This window comes from Gymnoscopelus microlampas (assembly GCF_963454915.1).
Source record: "Gymnoscopelus microlampas genome assembly, chromosome: 10".
NCBI lineage: Eukaryota > Metazoa > Chordata > Actinopteri > Myctophiformes > Myctophidae > Gymnoscopelus > Gymnoscopelus microlampas.
In genome coordinates, this window is record NC_139947.1 from 52,934,922 (window position 1) to 52,954,281 (window position 19,360).

Consider the following 19,360-nt stretch of genomic DNA (forward strand, 5'->3'; position numbering starts at 1 on the left):
CCCTGCCGGGCGCACGCACTCACATGTCAATTCAACAAGAGCAGCAGACGCACACAGAGAAGCGCAGACAATCAGTGATCCGTCTTAATTTGTGACAGATAGCCTACAGTAGGTATTTGTGGACGAAAAATAATTATACTGTTCATATCCTCTCTCTCTCTCTCGCTCTTTATCTAATATAGCCTTAGATAAAATCTCTCGTAGATGTATTTCATCGACTTTAACATGTTGTATCTCTACGAGTCTTATCTACCTACCACCCCCCAGATTGCTGTGAAATGTCAGCTTCAAAGACCGTACTTCTCCAAACATGTACAAATGCTAAATATAAGGTGCAATACCCGCTTGCCCCAAATGTTAACTCGGTGTAAGGCGTGTTTGTGCAATGTATTAGTCCATATCTTTCAATAAATAAGTGTTTTAATCCCGTCTGTGGCCAATTCTATCGGAGGTTCCCAATGGGCGGTGGTACTGGTGACGGGGCGCATCTGGTGAAATCCAGAATTACACTCAATGTAAACAGGAAGTAAACGAGGGGGGAAATGGCGTTTGGCAACAAACGGGAATAAAACACTTCTTCATGGGAAAATATGGACTTAAACATTACACAAACACAACGGACACCGAGTTAACATTTGGAGAAAGCGGGTAAGCACCTTATATTTAGCATTTGTACATGTTTGGAGAAGTACGGGCTTTGAAGCTGACATTTCGGCGCCAGCAATACTGTAGGTGCCCTTTTGAAATTCCAGCCCCTGCCTCTCCAAATCTCTCTGCACGTCTCTGTACACATCACATGTGCAGATTGTGCACTCCAGGCACCTGCCTCTCATTATACCGCGCTTGCCTTTCATATTTGTTTTTAATACAGCAAGTGTTCTCTATTGATGATGCGCAGTGTTGCTATGCTCATTTGGGAAGTGATTGCACTGTATTTTAATGATGCGACGCGCACGTCGCTTAACACCTATATAGGTCACACAATGGACACTTGATATGCATATAGGCTAATTCCTATGTTAATGTACCTGGCGTGAGTCGGGAGCCTTTGTAAACTTTGTTGAAGTGTGAATTTAAAGTAGTTTTAAATCTATGCGTGTGCCTGCGCGTGCTCCTGGTCAAATAGGCCGTCTAGTGAGCATTGCACCCCTGATGATGCGTCTCAAGCAGCGCTACTTTGAAGAACGTAGTCACTTCCATGCCCAGACGGGCGGTGCTAAAGCCAAGTCTTTCTGACAACTTGATCCTTCCATCAGCACGGTAGCTTATGTGTAAATCGTCGGACTCTGGATCCGTGCGTCCCGTAATCTGCGGGATCGAATCCCACTACAGTTAGTGATTTTCCGCGAAGCAACGTTACTTCTTGCGGTCAATTTATTTACTCGAAGTTAAGGTTAGGAATAAGATTAATGTATAATAGACATCATTTTACTGAGGTAAATGTCATTGATATTTTTAGGGGAGGGTCATTCGTTTTTTTTTAATCACTTGGGGAGGGTCATTGATTTTTTTTCCCATTCAGAGGGAGGGTCATGGCATTTTAAATTAGGGCACATATATTTCCTCCATACCCCCCCTTCTGTAAATTTCGACTGGTCCCTTATTATATAAATTCCTAAAATGGCCAATAGATAAAAAGGTAGTCAGTTTAAGCTCTTGTTCTAAGAGGTTCCAACAATCAGGTGCACCAAAGCTGAAAGCAGTCTTTCCCAGTTCCGAACAAAAAGAACCAAAAGGACTAGACAATCACTGGAGCGAGTTAGAATGTGACTAGGTTTCTGACATAGTATGGATGAGATATAAGGTGTTAATGTTCCTACCAGGGCTCTATAAATAAAGAGGTGCCAATGATTATTGCGCCTCTCAGTCAGAGAAAACCAGCCCACCTTATCATACAGGGCACAGTGATGAGAGTTGTAGCTGTCACCAGTAATAAACCTCAGAGCTGAGTGGTAAACTGAGTCCAGAGGCTTGAGTGTGGAGGCGGTTTCATGACAATAGATTATCATCGACATACTTGTAGCTAAACTTGTGTTGAACGTATGTAAACATGTGTTTGACATGAATCATGAACCAACCTGCTCTGTGTAGTTTGATGTGTGGCTGTAGCATCACGTCCAGCAGTTTGTTTTGTGTCTCCAGCAGAGTTTCTAGTGTCTCTATCTCTCTCTGGAAGAGGTTGCACATGAACTCTGCAGCCGCACTGAGGCGCTCCAACACAAACTCTCTGACATTAAGCTTCACACTACAAACATCAACACCACGCTGTTTTTCCAAAACACACAATATCTCCTCTCCCACCACTGACGTCATGTGTTCATTTATCTTCAGCCGTACAGACTCCATCAGACTCATTTTACCTCCTTTATCTTTATGAGACATTTTCACCAAGCTCTCTATAAGTCTATTCCTACGTTGAGGATCCCAAACAAATGAAACAATAACGATAACCGAGCTCCTGAAAATAAACAACACGCATTTACTTCCGGGTCAAAGTTTTACAAGCATGAGCAACAAAGGATCCAGGCACTGTTGGCTTTCGCCACCTGGTGGAGGAGGTGTGTAACTGAGTAAAGGACGGATGGATGGAGGGACTGCCTTCCACGTTCCTTTGAATAACATGAATGTTTTACAAAAATGAAATTAATTTCACATATCTGACAAAAAATATATAATGTATATATAGACTCAAAGTGTGGTTATTATATTCTTAATTAAAATGTTGATATTATCAAAAAACAAGTAAGTTGCTAGTTATTATTGTGGAAATGTAACATTTCCTCTGTGAGAGAATGAATGAGTTTATACTAATATGCGTTTTAGGAGATTGTTTCAATACAAGAGAAGATAATAATATGACAATAATTATGTAATATAGGCTAATAATGGGAAATATTATAATGAGAAAATGAGAGTAAAGAATAGAAAGGGAAAAGGAAAAGTGATGGAAGAAAATGGAAGAAGAAAAGGTGGACAGGGTCCTGTTGCCTTGGAAGGCAACGGGAGTCTGACATCGATCTGGATGTTGGGGTTGGGGCAGCTTAAATACAAATTCTACAAGGATACATACACATTGTAATGATATTTATGATAATCTGGATGTCGGGGCAGCTTAAATACAGATTCTACAAGGATACTGTCACGGTCCGCTCCTCGGGCCGTGGACTTTCATGTTATTATTTAGACTGCTGTGACAAGGGTGAAATGAGGGGTTCTTAAAACTTTTGTAATTTGTTTTTATTGGTGCTTAATGTGTATAATTGCCTCATTTAACCCCACCATCTTATTATTTTTGTACCAATTATTATTACGCACTGTATTGTTTATAATTGTTTTCCCCATGATCCCCTGGTCACATGTATTGAGAGACATTGAGTGGCAGAGCGGCAGTCACGCGGTCACGCCCAAGGCCACGGTCATGGCCAATGTCCCCAGACAGACTGTCACCACGGACAAATGAAAGAAGAGGGAGGTGTGGTTTGGCAGGTACAAAAGCGGAGGCGGGACCGTTTGAAAGAGAGAACAGAGCACCCAAGTGACAGAGGCGTCAGTGAGGAGAAGGACAGCAGAGGGGAAGGTTGTGCCGAGACACGGAGTAGAGGAGTGCATAGATGAAGTAGACATACCAGCCACCTAGGAGTTTGGAAGCCGAGGTGTGCCTACATTCAGAGGAGAAAGCGATCGAACCGAAGGGGAGGAAGAGGCGAGTGAGACCAGACCATATGAGAGACGAGTGAGACCAGACCATATAAGTGTGAACAGGGCCGAAATTGTATCACATTTGACTTGCAATTTGTTTGTACTATTGCACTCTTCTCCTTTAATAAATAATCCAGAATAAAACTCACAACAATAAAATATAAATGCACAATAAAGTGCTGGGTGCGTAATTACTGTGAGTCCTATCTGAACTAATTGTTTGTCGACTACGCCACTTTTGTTATAGAGGGAAGTCCCCTTTGAATACACTTTAACTTCTTCTTCAGGCTTTCACAGGTTCGAGGTTAACTGGTAAGTTTCAATACTTTTGGTTTTGAGAATACAACACTGGCATGAGAATATCCCTTTAAGAAACTGGACACGAATACAGTGTATCAAAAAAGGTAAGTCATATTTATTGGGTCCCTAATACATTGGCTTCTGTGCCTTAAAAACAATCAAATAAACACTATACTAATAAAACCTATATAAACATACAAAACACAATTAATCTACACAACAACTATAAAATAAATTATAAAGTTGTGCAAATTACGCGGGGCTTAATCACAAGGGTTCCTTAGCATGGGGGGTTTCTGTGCAACAAATACTTTTCAAGTAAAGTGCTGTGCCAATAAAGTGCTTCAAGATACTCAACACGGTTTGTTCAGGGGTAATGCTGCATGTCCATATATGGGGGTAAGATGGGAAAGGGTTTGAGGCCAGTCGTCTTCGTCTTCTCTCTTCTTTCTCTCCGCCTGCAATTATAGAGATCTAGACCAGTTCACTGTGCATTTACACGATACATTTGCGTTGTCTCAGGCAGTGGTTATACAGGGATTCAACGTTGCTTGTTCGAATACTCACTCGCCAGCCAGGTTTTTACACCTGGCGCTGAGTTGGTTGCGTATGCAACGTTATCGCCACTTTCCAGTCTCAGCGCTCCTTATATGGTCTGGTCTCACTCGTCTCTCATATGGTCTGGTCTCACTCGCCTCTTCCTCCCCTTCGGTTCGATCGCTTTCTCCTCTTGGTTTCTCCTTTGAATGTAGGCACACCTCGGCTTCCAAACTCCTAGGTGGCTGGTATGTCTACTTCATCTATGCACTCCTCTACTCCGTGTCTCGGCACAACCTTCCCCTCTGCTGTCCTTCTCCTCACTGACGCCTCTGTCACTTGGGTGCTCTGTTCTCTCTTTCAAACGGTCCCGCCTCCGCTTTTGTACCTGCCAAACCACACCTCCCTCTTCTTTCATTTGTCCGTGGTGACAGTCTGTCTGGGGACATTGGCCATGACCGTGGCCTTGGGCGTGACCGCGTGACTGCCGCTCTGCCACTCAATGTCTCTCAATACATGTGACCAGGGGATCATGGGGAAAACAATTATAAACAATACAGTGCGTAATAATAATTGGTACAAAAATAATAAGATGGTGGGGTTAAATGAGGCAATTATACACATTAAGCACCAATAAAAACAAATTACAAAAGTTTTAAGAACCCCTCATTTCACCCTTGTCACATTCCCCCCTACTTTTTCGTTGGCAGTCCCTGGCAACTGGTTCTAAACGTCATGCCCGTACCTCTCAGGTGGCTGTCCTTGGTTCGCTCTTCCAGAGCGCCGCGGACCTTCAGGTTCCCTAGGACCGGGGAAAAACCCTACATAAGGCGGCCATATTGGTCCCACCGGTTCGGCTACTGGGGCAGGTTCGGGGCTCTCCATCGGTGACCTGGGGGCTATACACACTTTTAATGCATTCCTATGGATCGTTCTATCTCGCCCTCCTTTTTCAGGTCGGATCCTGTATACTAGGCCCGCATCCCCCACCCTCTCCAATACCACAAAAGGTTCTGGGTCCCACCATGGGCCCAGTTTACCTTGTCCCTGTCGGTTCCGGTTTCGTACCCACACCCTCTCTCCAGGTAACAATGGTGGCATACCGGCTCGGCGGTCATAGACCTGTTTACGCTGTCCTGCTATATGCACCATTTTTTTCTCGGCTGTCCTATACGCTGTGGCCATTCGTTTCTGGTGATCTTGCACCCAATCTCCCACTCCCATTCGATTTTGTGACAACGGTACTCCTAATGCTACATCTACCGGACGCCTCAGGTGGCGACCAAACATTAAGTACGCAGGCGCATAACCTGTCGCACCATGTTCAGTATTGTTATAAGCGTGTACTAACTCAGGTAAGTGTTCATTCCATCTGCCTTGGCGATCAGTATCTAGAGAGCGCAACATGTTTAACAGTGTTTGATTAAACCTCTCCACCCCCCCATTACCAGCTGGGTGGTAAGGGGTGGTGCGACTCTTAGTAATACCGTATGTATGACACAATTGCTGCATTAATTCGGATTCAAAATTCGGGCCTCGGTCCGAATGGAAACGAGCCGGGCAACCGAATGGCTGAATAATATGTGTCCAAAGCGCACGGACAGTCGTGGGCGCAGTTTGGTCACGCGTTGGAATAGCCCAACTGTACCTGGTGAATAAATCGGTTGCTACAAGAATATTCTGCCATGCGTCATTCGGCCTACCTAATGTGAGAAAATCAATAGCCACTACCTCCATAGGATACGATACTTCGAATGGCTGTAAGGGGGCCCTGGGCTCTATCCTGTCTTTCAGTAGGCTGCAGGCAACACAACCTCGCTGGAACTGTCGCACCGCCCCCTCCATGCCCGGCCAGTAGAACCGGCGCCGAAGCTGCGCCAAAGTCCGGTCCACTCCGGCGTGTGCCGAGGCCTCATGGAGTCCTTTCCACACCTCCTCTCGTCGCGCCCCTGGACAAACAAGCTGTAAGTAACATTCTTGTGTATGCTGATCAATCACTTGCCTATACAACACATTGTCTCTGATGCGCAACCGGTCCCACTGTCGTAACATTTGCCTGGCTTCCCGTGACCAACTCCTCTTCTCCATAAGGGTAGGCAGTTTCCTCCGCTCTACGCAACTCTTCACCATCTGGATGTCCGGATCTCGATCCTGTGTTCCCCGCCACTCAGCTCCAGCCCACCCGTCCTCTCTCTCCACCGGTGCCAACTCCACTACGGCCACTCCTACAGGTTGAACAGGGAACCTAGACAGGGCATCTGCGTTCGCATTGCTTTTTCCAGGTCGGTACTTTATATCATAGGTGAATGATGCTAGCTGGGCTGCCCAGCGCTGTTCCACCGCGCCTAGTCGAGCTGTTTGAAGATGCGCAACAGGATTGTTATCTGTATAAATCGTAAAATGAGCGCCAGTTAAGTAATCTTTAAATTTTTCGGTCACTGCCCATTTAAGTGCCAAGAGTTCTAATTTAAAGGAGCTATAATTTGCATCATTTTGTTCGGTAGGGTGTAGACTTCGGCTGGCGTAGGCGATTACTCGCTCCTGGCCATCTTGGACCTGTGCCAGAACGGCGCCGAGCCCGCGGCCACTCGCATCAGTATACACTACAAACGGTCGGTCATAATCTGCATAAGCCAGTATTGGAGCCTGCGTAAGGGCAGTTTTAAGAGCATCAAACGAGTTTTGGCATTCAGGGGACCACTCTATTTTACACTGATGGGACTTCACATCATTCGGGACTCCGATCAACAAACTATTTAACGGCCTAGCTATGGCAGCAAATGAGGACACGAAGCGGCGATAATAACCAGCCAGACCTAGAAAAGCGCGGACCTCGCGGACAGTCGAGGGTGGGGTCCAGTCTCTTACCGCAGCCAACTTTTCAGGGTCCGGGCGCACTCCCTCTTTGTCTACAACGTGGCCCAAGAACTTTACCTCCGGTTGGAGAAGCTTGCATTTATCGAGGCGCAGTTTCAATCCGTGTCTCCACAGCCGCTCGAAAACCTGGTCAAGGTGCTGCATGTGAGAGGAAAAGTCAGGTGAATATACAATAATGTCATCGAGGTACACTAATAATGACTCTGTCACCTGGCCACTCAAGCATCGCTGCATTAATCTTTGGAAGGTCGCGGGGGCGTTACATAAACCGAACGGCATACGTTGGAACTCGAACAGTCCTAAAGGGGTGGTAAACGCTGTCTTTTCTCGATCCCGAGGGTCCATACCCACCTGCCAATAACCGCTGGCCAGGTCGAGTGTGGAGAACCACTGAGCCTTGGTCAGGCTTGTTAAAGTCTCTTCAATCCGAGGTAAAGGGAAGGCATCTTTGTGCGTCACGGCATTCAGTTTACGGTAGTCGACACAGAAACGCCAGCTGCCATCTTTCTTCTTCACCAGGACAATGGGCGCTGCCCAGGGACTGCAACTCTCTTTTATCACTCCCTTGTCCAGCATGTCACTCAATAAGGTCTTCATTTCTCTATACATGGAGGGCGGCAGCGGTCGGTGCCTCTCGCGGATGGGTGCCGCGTCTCCAGTTGGTATTTGGTGTTGCACCACGTCCGTCTGCCCAAAATCTTCATTATGGACTGCAAACACCTTCTTCCATTTACACATCATCGCATGCAGCTCTTCTCTCTGCTGGTCAGGTAGGTCATCTCGCCGGGTCAACGCCTCCATCTCCTCAGGTAAGGTCTTCACGGGTCCCTCGTCTTCGATGCTCACCAGGGACACTTCCACGGCTCCGTCGGTTCCTAGGGACAGGTTCAGGTCTCGTCGTCCACGGACGTCGGCCTCCTCCACTGGATATAGCTTCCCTAACTTTTGATGTCTGCCCACGGTCACGCTATACGCGTGGGGGTTGCAGATGCGCACGGGGACTCGGCCATTACGCACGGTGACCAACGCTCGGGCCACTCCCAGATCAGTTCCTTCCGGCATGGCCTCCATCAGGGCCTCGTATTCGGCTCCATTTGGACCTTTCCAGGCACGGCCCCATACTACTAACTCACTGCGGGCGGGGACTCGGATTCTCCGTCGGCCGACAGGCCACACATAGCCCAATGCTCCGTCTTCGTGGGTCACTGCCTCCACTCTCCTACAGGCGGCGAATGCTTTTTTCCATGGTGTCCTCTCCTGTTGGCATGGAAACACAGACCTCCCAGAGAGTTTAAATAATGCATGCCACACTGCGTGGACTACGTTCATCCCAATGATCAGCGGCTCAATACAATGTTCATCTTTTACAATTACGATTCCTCTTCCCGGTATTTTCAGTCCTTCTAATTCTAAATCGAATATGGCATAGCCAGAATAGGGTAGATCAAGGCCGTTTGCTGCCCGTAGGCTAAACACCAGAGGCCCATTTTCCATTTTATCTTGCGAGAACTTTTCGTTAAACAAACTCTGCTGCATCAATGTGACTTGAGACCCCGTATCTAATAAACCCCTCATTTGGACTCCCCCCATTGTTATCCCAATTGTCGGACATTCCCCCACAAACACTTCATTGGCCCTTAACTTTTTTTGTGAACGTTGCACCTCTGCCCCCCGGACCTCGGCGACAGGGCGTACTAGTTTAACTGACTTCGGTCGGATCTACAGAATCTCGCTATATGACCCGCCTGTCTACACTGGCTACATATCGGCCTACCTCCTTCATCCCATTCGTAGCGCTGAGAGGCCGTATACCGTCGCTCAGGTGGCGGTGGAGTGCGCGCTCGTGCGTCATTGGTGCCAGTGCGGAGGAGCGGTCTGATTTCCTTCATGAGTTCCTGCGTGAATCCTTGCATTTGAGTTTTTACGTCGTCCATGATTTCCTGTTTTAATTTTTCTCTCCAAGCAGGGTCCTGAGAAGGGTAGGGGACAGAAATAGGATTAACAGCGTGGCACGTTATTTCAGTAGTTCCATGTTCAGCAGCTAACAGGTAGGCTTCTTCGCGTAAAGCAGCAAAATCTTCATCTGGGTGTCGTCGAGCATATATTTTTAAGGCTTGGCCCAGGGGGCCCTCAGCTAAACCCATAACAAACTGATCACGAAGAATGGCTTCGGAGGGAGCGGTGCTTGGGTCGTGCTGCCGCAGCCCACAAAACAGCTCTCTAAGTCTCAGGGTGTAAGTTTGTACATTCTCTCCTGCGCGCTGTGCGCACCGATAGAATAGTGAGCGCATTTCTGCGACAGAGACAGTTTCTTTATATAAAGCATCTAAGTATTTAAAAACTTTTGCCACTGTGTCGCGTTCGCCCTCCTCAACCACACTAATCTGCCGTTTAGCTTCGTTGGTTAGCGTTTTAATTATAATAGCAACTTTCCTGATTTCTGGTAGTTCCTGGGTACTTAATAATCCTCTAATCTGGTCTTTCCATTCCCTATATTTACTCTCGCCTTCTGTTCCACCAAAGGTGGGTAACCATGGGGCACCGGGATACACCGCCATCATCATCATTCTGAATCCGTAAAGCAAAAAACAAAAAGCAACAAAAACAACAAAACAGTACAGTTTCTCTTAAGGGTATTCTCATGTGTTTGTTCTCAACCAGTCCTGCCGCCAACGCCAAATATGTGAACAGGGCCGAAATTGTATCACATTTGACTTGCAATTTGTTTGTACTATTGCACTCTTCTCCTTTAATAAATAATCCAGAATAAAACTCACAACAATAAAATATAAATGCACAATAAAGTGCTGGGTGCGTAATTACTGTGAGTCCTATCTGAACTAATTGTTTGTCGACTACGCCACTTTTGTTATAGAGGGAAGTCCCCTTTGAATACACTTTAACTTCTTCTTCAGGCTTTCACAGGTTCGAGGTTAACTGGTAAGTTTCAATACTTTTGGTTTTGAGAATACAACACTGGCATGAGAATATCCCTTTAAGAAACTGGACACGAATACAGTGTATCAAAAAAGGTAAGTCATATTTATTGGGTCCCTAATACATTGGCTTCTGTGCCTTAAAAACAATCAAATAAACACTATACTAATAAAACCTATATAAACATACAAAACACAATTAATCTACACAACAACTATAAAATAAATTATAAAGTTGTGCAAATTACGCGGGGCTTAATCACAAGGGTTCCTTAGCATGGGGGGTTTCTGTGCAACAAATACTTTTCAAGTAAAGTGCTGTGCCAATAAAGTGCTTCAAGATACTCAACACGGTTTGTTCAGGGGTAATGCTGCATGTCCATATATGGGGGTAAGATGGGAAAGGGTTTGAGGCCAGTCGTCTTCGTCTTCTCTCTTCTTTCTCTCCGCCTGCAATTATAGAGATCTAGACCAGTTCACTGTGCATTTACACGATACATTTGCGTTGTCTCAGGCAGTGGTTATACAGGGATTCAACGTTGCTTGTTCGAATACTCACTCGCCAGCCAGGTTTTTACACCTGGCGCTGAGTTGGTTGCGTATGCAACGTTATCGCCACTTTCCAGTCTCAGCGCTCCTTATATGGTCTGGTCTCACTCGTCTCTCATATGGTCTGGTCTCACTCGCCTCTTCCTCCCCTTCGGTTCGATCGCTTTCTCCTCTTGGTTTCTCCTTTGAATGTAGGCACACCTCGGCTTCCAAACTCCTAGGTGGCTGGTATGTCTACTTCATCTATGCACTCCTCTACTCCGTGTCTCGGCACAACCTTCCCCTCTGCTGTCCTTCTCCTCACTGACGCCTCTGTCACTTGGGTGCTCTGTTCTCTCTTTCAAACGGTCCCGCCTCCGCTTTTGTACCTGCCAAACCACACCTCCCTCTTCTTTCATTTGTCCGTGGTGACAGTCTGTCTGGGGACATTGGCCATGACCGTGGCCTTGGGCGTGACCGCGTGACTGCCGCTCTGCCACTCAATGTCTCTCAATACATGTGACCAGGGGATCATGGGGAAAACAATTATAAACAATACAGTGCGTAATAATAATTGGTACAAAAATAATAAGATGGTGGGGTTAAATGAGGCAATTATACACATTAAGCACCAATAAAAACAAATTACAAAAGTTTTAAGAACCCCTCATTTCACCCTTGTCACATTAGGAGCGCTGAGACTGGAAAGTGGCGATAACGTTGCATACGCAACCAACTCAGCGCCAGGTGTAAAAACCTGGCTGGCGAGTGAGTATTCGAACAAGCAACGTTGAATCCCTGTATAACCACTGCCTGAGACAACGCAAATGTATCGTGTAAATGCACAGTGAACTGGTCTAGATCTCTATAATTGCAGGCGGAGAGAAAGAAGAGAGAAGACGAAGACGACTGGCCTCAAACCCTTTCCCATCTTACCCCCATATATGGACATGCAGCATTACCCCTGAACAAACCGTGTTGAGTATCTTGAAGCACTTTATTGGCACAGCACTTTACTTGAAAAGTATTTGTTGCACAGAAACCCCCCATGCTAAGGAACCCTTGTGATTAAGCCCCGCGTAATTTGCACAACTTTATAATTTATTTTATAGTTGTTGTGTAGATTAATTGTGTTTTGTATGTTTATATAGGTTTTATTAGTATAGTGTTTATTTGATTGTTTTTAAGGCATAGAAGCCAATGTATTAGGGACCCAATAAATATGACTTACTTTTTTTTGATACACTGTATTCGTGTCCAGTTTCTTAAAGGGATATTCTCATGCCAGTGTTGTATTCTCAAAACCAAAAGTATTGAAACTTACCAGTTAACCTCGAACCTGTGAAAGCCTGAAGAAGAAGTTAAAGTGTATTCAAAGGGGACTTCCCTCTATAACAAAAGTGGCGTAGTCGACAAACAATTAGTTCAGATAGGACTCACAGTAATTACGCACCCAGCACTTTATTGTGCATTTATATTTTATTGTTGTGAGTTTTATTCTGGATTATTTATTAAAGGAGAAGAGTGCAATAGTACAAACAAATTGCAAGTCAAATGTGATACAATTTCGGCCCTGTTCACACTGCCATTGCCCTTATATGGTCGTGGACACTTTAGGCCTGTTCTATAGGCCTGTCACGGTCCGCTCCTCAGGCCGCGCACTCTGACTTTATTATTTAGACCTTCCTGCCCTTATAAGGTCTTGGACTTATTAGGCCTTTGTTCTGTTCTGCATGTAGTCTTGTTATTCTGTTACTCTGTTGTTGTTGCCCTGCTGTTGTTCTGTACCTTATTTTGTAGTATTGTTTCCTGTTGTGCCTAGTTACTGTTACCTGTCTTGTCTCACCTCCCTGTTGATTAGTCATGTTCTCCTCCTGTGTCCTCTTAGTCCCTCAGCCAATCCCAGTGTTGATTGTCTGTTCAGTTCACCTGTGTCTTATTATTTCCCTGTCTATTTAAGCCCTGTGTTTGCACCTTGTCCTTGCTTGTTCATTGTATTATGTTGCGTGCTGTTACATCCTGAGTTCAGTCCCTGTCCTGTATTAATACCTTTTGAGTTATTAAACCCGTTAAACCGACCAGTTCTGCCTCTGTCTCTCCTGCACTTGGGTCCTACAATCCCGCCCTGACTCAGACCGTGACAGAATGAACAAGCCCTTTGGACCCAGCGGAGAGAGGTTTTTTCAGTTGTTAGTATCATGCCAATCTGAAGCCAGCCGAGTAGACCAACTGCCATGGCAGACAATCCATGGTCTGCCTCTGCTTCTCTTCGATCCTGCACCTCTGTTGACCCTGCGTTCCCTGAGCCAGCCTTTGTTGAGACGACTTCATTGGTTTGTTGGGTCTCCTTTGGTAATAGTCAGGGGGAACCGGGCGAGGGGGCGTCTTCGTCATCATGGCTTCCCACACCGCCAGCTGCCGAGCTTCCAGGAGCCACCGCTTCCCAGCTCGCCGCTGCCCAGCATCCAGGAGCCTCCGCTGCCCAGCAACCAGGAGCCTCCGCTGCTCAGCGCTCCGCTGCCCAGCATCCAGGAGCCTCCGCTGCCCAGCATCCAGGAGCCTCCGCTGCCCAGCATCCAGGAGCCTCCGCTGCCCAGCATCCAGGAGCCTCCACTGCCCAGCACTCCGCTGCCCAGCTTTCCGCTGCCCAGCATTCCGTCGTGGTCCTCCGGTTCTTCGCCTGCTGTCCGGGCCTCCCCATCCGCTGTCGGCTGGACCCCGGCGGCTGTCCTGGCCTCGAACCGTTCTTCTCCGTCCCTGCCTGCTTGTGCCCTCTGCGCCGGTGTGCGCAGAGCCCTGGCAGTGTCCCGTCCCTACCCGGCTCCTCGCCTGCCGTCCGGGCCTCCCCGGCCGCCTTCCGGCTGGTTCCCGGTGGCCGTCCTGCCTCGAGCTCCTCTTCTCTACCCCGGTTCCTCGCCTGCCATCCGGATTTCCCCTGCCGCTGTCCGCCCGGACCCGGGTGGCCGTCCCGGCCTCGACCCTCGCCTCTTCTTCCTGCCCTGCCTGCGCCCTCTGCACCGAAGCCCTCAGCGCAGAGCCCTGGCAGCGCTCCCCCCCCCCCCCCCCCCTGCCTGCGCCCTCTGCACCGAAGCCCTCAGCGCAGAGCCCTGGCAGCGCTCCCCCCCCCCCCCCCCCCTGCCTGCGCCCTCTGCACCGAAGCCCTCAGCGCAGAGCCCTGTCAGCGCTCCCCCCCCCCGGTCCTGTCTCTGTCCTGCCGCTTGCGCCGGTGTGCGCTAGAGCCCTGGCGGTGGTCCTGCCCCCCCGTTCCTGTCCTGGGACGCCTGGAAGTCGTCCCGTGGAGGGGAGGTACTGTCACGGTCCGCTCCTCGGGCCGTGGACTTTCATGTTATTATTTAGACTGCCATTGCCCTTATATGGTCGTGGACACTTTAGGCCTGTTCTATAGGCCTGTCACGGTCCGCTCCTCAGGCCGCGCACTCTGACTTTATTATTTAGACCTTCCTGCCCTTATAAGGTCTTGGACTTATTAGGCCTTTGTTCTGTTCTGCATGTAGTCTTGTTATTCTGTTACTCTGTTGTTGTTGCCCTGCTGTTGTTCTGTACCTTATTTTGTAGTATTGTTTCCTGTTGTGCCTAGTTACTGTTACCTGTCTTGTCTCACCTCCCTGTTGATTAGTCATGTTCTCCTCCTGTGTCCTCTTAGTCCCTCAGCCAATCCCAGTGTTGATTGTCTGTTCAGTTCACCTGTGTCTTATTATTTCCCTGTCTATTTAAGCCCTGTGTTTGCACCTTGTCCTTGCTTGTTCATTGTATTATGTTGCGTGCTGTTACATCCTGAGTTCAGTCCCTGTCCTGTATTAATACCTTTTGAGTTATTAAACCCGTTAAACCGACCAGTTCTGCCTCTGTCTCTCCTGCACTTGGGTCCTACAATCCCGCCCTGACTCAGACCGTGACAGATACATACACATTGTAATGATATTTATGATAATCTGGATGTCGGGGCAGCTTAAATACAGATTCTACACATTGTTATATTTCTGAGGACTGACATTCCTCTGTCTGACTAAAAGATGCGTCCTCAGCACTTCTCTTCTGCCTGAATATTGACATAAATAGTTGTGTAATGTTACACCCTGTACAGGTGTCACCAATGATACTAATTAAATAATCATGCACAATAGCAGCACCCGCTCTGTTTACTTTGACTTGAATGAAACACAGTGTTAATGTGTTTAATTGAAAAGGTCTATTCCAGTCTAAGATTAAACTATTATTATTACATTATTATGTCCAGTAATTTATTTTAAGGACATCCAGACAAACAGCGCCCCCAGCTGGAGCTAAGTGGGGTGGTAGAAGTGAAACGTTATCTTATTGCTGCAGCTAATTGGTACTTTGAGCCAGGACTCACCTGTGGCAGCAAATCAATTAAGGAACCATTAAAACCCCCCAACTCCCCATTGGCAGTTCTCTTTGTTCAGAAGGACAACAGAGGAAACAACCTGTATGTGTTGTAGAGGCAAGGAACCATCTGGAAGATGATCTTTCTACAACATCACTTCCTTCAACGTAATGAAGCTGTTCTGTTTTCTCCATCCTTGGTCTCTCTGCTCACTAAAAGGCCCTGTTCAGACTGGCAGCCCAAATCACATTGTTGTCCTATCCAGATTGGAACTATGTATTTGATCAGGTCTGAACTGCATAAAACCACATGGAAACTGATTCTTGTTTGAAATGTGATTCAAATGTGATTTCTAAAGATGTGTCTCAGTCTGGACATTCTGACACTGAAGCATGATTTATACTTTGTTGTACAATGGTGTCCCTTGCCGAAAATAGACCATAGGCCTATACAAGTTCACAGTGCGACGCGTTGGGAACTTGTAGATTGGCTATTTTTGAAAACACAAATCTGATCTGATTCACTTGCAAATAACAGTGTGAACAGTCAGTCCTAAAGATCAGATACAAAATCAAACAAATCAACAAAGGCCTTACTTTATTGTCAGGCCTGCCTCCATTCCCCCTGAGCTGCCACAACAAATAGCATCTTTAACCCTTAACACACAGCCTGTTAAACCCTTACTGATTTAAGCACTTGAACCCCAGCGTCCATATTCTAAGGGGAAACATTAGCCAAAATAGTAGATCTTCAAGCTCACAATGCATCACGTTCACAACACATTGTGAACTTGTAGATCTGCTATTTGTGGCAAAGAGATAAGGAGTGGATGCTAACTCTATCCAGGTCTCTAACACTACAGGTGTTTAAGTGGTTAAAATCAACAAACCTTGTATTGGCCCATCATCACCTTTGAGTGTAATTGATCATAGTATGTTGTATAGCCTACATGTAGGTAGTGATCATAGTATGTTGTATAGCCTACATGTAGGTAGTGATCATAGTATGTTGTATAGCCTACATGCAGGTATTGATCATAGTATGTTGTATAGCCTACATGTAGGTAGTGATCATAGTATGGTGTATAGCCTACATGTAGGTAACAACGTGGTGTTGTTTCTGAAAAGCTGAAGTGAGAGAATGTGTTATGAATGCAGAATGTTATTTAATTATCAAAACTGAACATGTGAATTACAACAGAGATGTTGGTGCTTCATAATAACGGTGCCAGACCAGTGAATGTCTGCGTTGACAGCGGCTGCGCTAGGCTGAAATGTTAGGCATGTTTGTCCCCATTAGGGTAAAACTTGCTATGGATTCTTTGTCTATAATACTTTATAAATATACTTATAATACTGTATAATTATAAGAACCCATAAATACTAATGCTTAATAATCGTAACACATTATAAAGCCTTCAGACCACAAGGTCATGGGTTCGATCCCGGGCACCGCCAACTCAGTGCATGAGTAGCACGGGTTGGGTGCGGTAAGTCGTGCGGTAAGTACTGAGAGCTGAGGATAGGTGTGGCGCTCCACCTCAGCAATCCATCTCCCAGGGGTCTAGCTCATTGTAACGGGGACAGACTCCCGCGTGTTACTCGGCTGATACCGACAATAAGCCACCTCCCGACCTACCTATTTATAATTTATAAGGTCAAGTATCCCATTTAGTTTTTGTCATACTTTAGTCGACTAAATATCATAAGATTATAGTCGACTAAATCTACAGTTGATTTAGTCGACTAAAATGTATTTTGGCGGTGCCTTGATGGCGTCGTAAAATGGCTGATTTTACACTTGGTTGCATGCTGAAAATAGCCGATCTACAAGCTCACAACGCGTCGCGCTGCGACGCGTTGTGAGCTTGTACTAGATCGGCTATTTTCAGAGCGCAACACCCGAGCGCAACCAAACATAAAATGACTTGTCTTTTAGTTCTACTGGATCTCTTCTCCACTAGATCCCTGACTAACATTTCAGTCTAGTTTTTATTTGTTGACGAAATTGTCAATATATTTAGTCTTAGTCTTAGTCATCATAGCTTAGTTTTTGTTTCGTTTTCGTCAGTGAAAAAAGGTAGTCGACGAACATTTTGCGTCATAGTTTTAGTCGACAAAATCAACACTTGTCACGTATATTGCTATTGGTTATTGTCATTGCTGCAATGTCAAGGAGAGAAACATGTAACAATATTAGATCATGTGTTGGTGACGGTGTCATTACCCAGAAAGCTTATAGGTACACATTATAAACTATCATGTTCTGTCAATGTTCTTCCTCATGAAACCAGAACACAAATTACAATGAATTCAGTGGAAGACTTTTATTTCCAATACAGCAGCTGTATCACAGCAGATGATCAATTCCCAAATACCACCAGTGAATTTGTACAGTATGTAGTCAAAGATTGACCAAAAATAATACATTATACAGACATATAAAATATTTGACGAAATATTTGTGCCCACCATACACACCGTCTAGTACAGAATACTGTCAACACACACTGCAGTGTAGCTTGAAAACAACAAACAAGTGTACTTGAGTTCATCCCGTCAAGATATAATGAAGCGGAGATGGTTGCTGTTGTAGGGTTCAGGTATCACAAAATGGAATCTCAATTTAAGGATCTCCATGGTAGTGCCTTGGCCCATATACATTAACAATTCGTATGAGACAGAACACAAACCATTTCTAATTAATCTCAAAATTATTTTGGTGTCCTTCCCATACATACAAGATGTGAAACGAGATGGAAGTCCCTCCGGGACTCCTACAGGAAATGGAAAAATAAAGGCAGGGCAAAGAAAAGCCGTAGTGCAGGGGGACGCACTCCGAGGTGCGGGCCTGTTCAGGCATAATGCCTTCATGGATCCACACACTGATCCAAGGAAAACCACAAGACATTTCTGCCGTCCAAATCAAACAGCAGGTCAGCATGTGCTTACTCAGCCTGATCGTCAGAGAATTTAGTATACATTGCACGGATCCAGTGCATGTCATTCCGTGCATAGTCGCCTAGAAACCCCGAAATTCCGTGCATATGTACGGCGAGTCCCACGGTGGGCGTAACCAGTCGCAACCTGGAAAAACCCGGAAGCAGAGCAGTCCCCACAACAACATTTATGATTCTGTGCCTATCGGTACATAACTCAAACGGCGCTGAGTAGGCTCAAGGGAATGTCGCAATGTTCGGGACGGCAACTCGCTCGCTTTAGCTCGCTCGGTACGTGGCCCCTTACGTGGCGACAATTCCCTTGAGACTGCGCGCCTCCGAAATGGTTTAGTCACAATGGGGGAGATGCGAGGCGGCTCTGCACGGATTTTCGGGTTTTCCAGTTGTCTATGCACGGAATTTGAAAAGCGTTCAATGAGAACGTTTCCTCTGGCAATCGGGTTGGCTTACTGCAAGAGATAGATTGACTGTCATTGACACTGTGGGGGACATTCAGTTGTCATAGCTGTGACTAATGAATGTTTGAACGTCACTTTATAGAGAGCAGTCAGCAGGCCTTTGATCCGAGCGAGGACCTGTTTGGCACTGATGAAAGTGGTAAGAGATACACATCAGTCATGACGGTTTACTTAATACAACAATCATAAAGCTGTACACGATCAATTCTCTAAACTTACTTTATAGAGAGCAGCCAGCAGGCCTTCCATTTCAGCCAGGACTCAGACACGTTCAGCACTGCTGAAAGTGGTAAGAGAACATATTAGACACGACTGTTTAAAAACACAACAGCAAACTATAAAGATGTACACAATAAATGTTTGAACCTTGCTTCACAGACCGCAGACAGGAGGACCTAGCCAGGGCTTCTGCCCTGCAGTTTGTTGCTGAACGTGGTAAGATATTTTGATGACTCACTCAAGCCAAATGACTCTTTGGTAGGGGTTTGTGTTTTGTAGTAATGTAGCTATGATGCAACTCCAAACCTCTGTGAGATATCTTCAACAGTTGCTCTGTTGCTAGATAATCCAGAATAGTCTCCCCATTTACACTGCACAAAGAAAGAGGTCTCAAATGTAGACTTTTCACACAAGCAAACGTAAAAATGATTATGCCAATGTCTGACATTACAAACAACTGTTACAGCTACAAACAACAGCT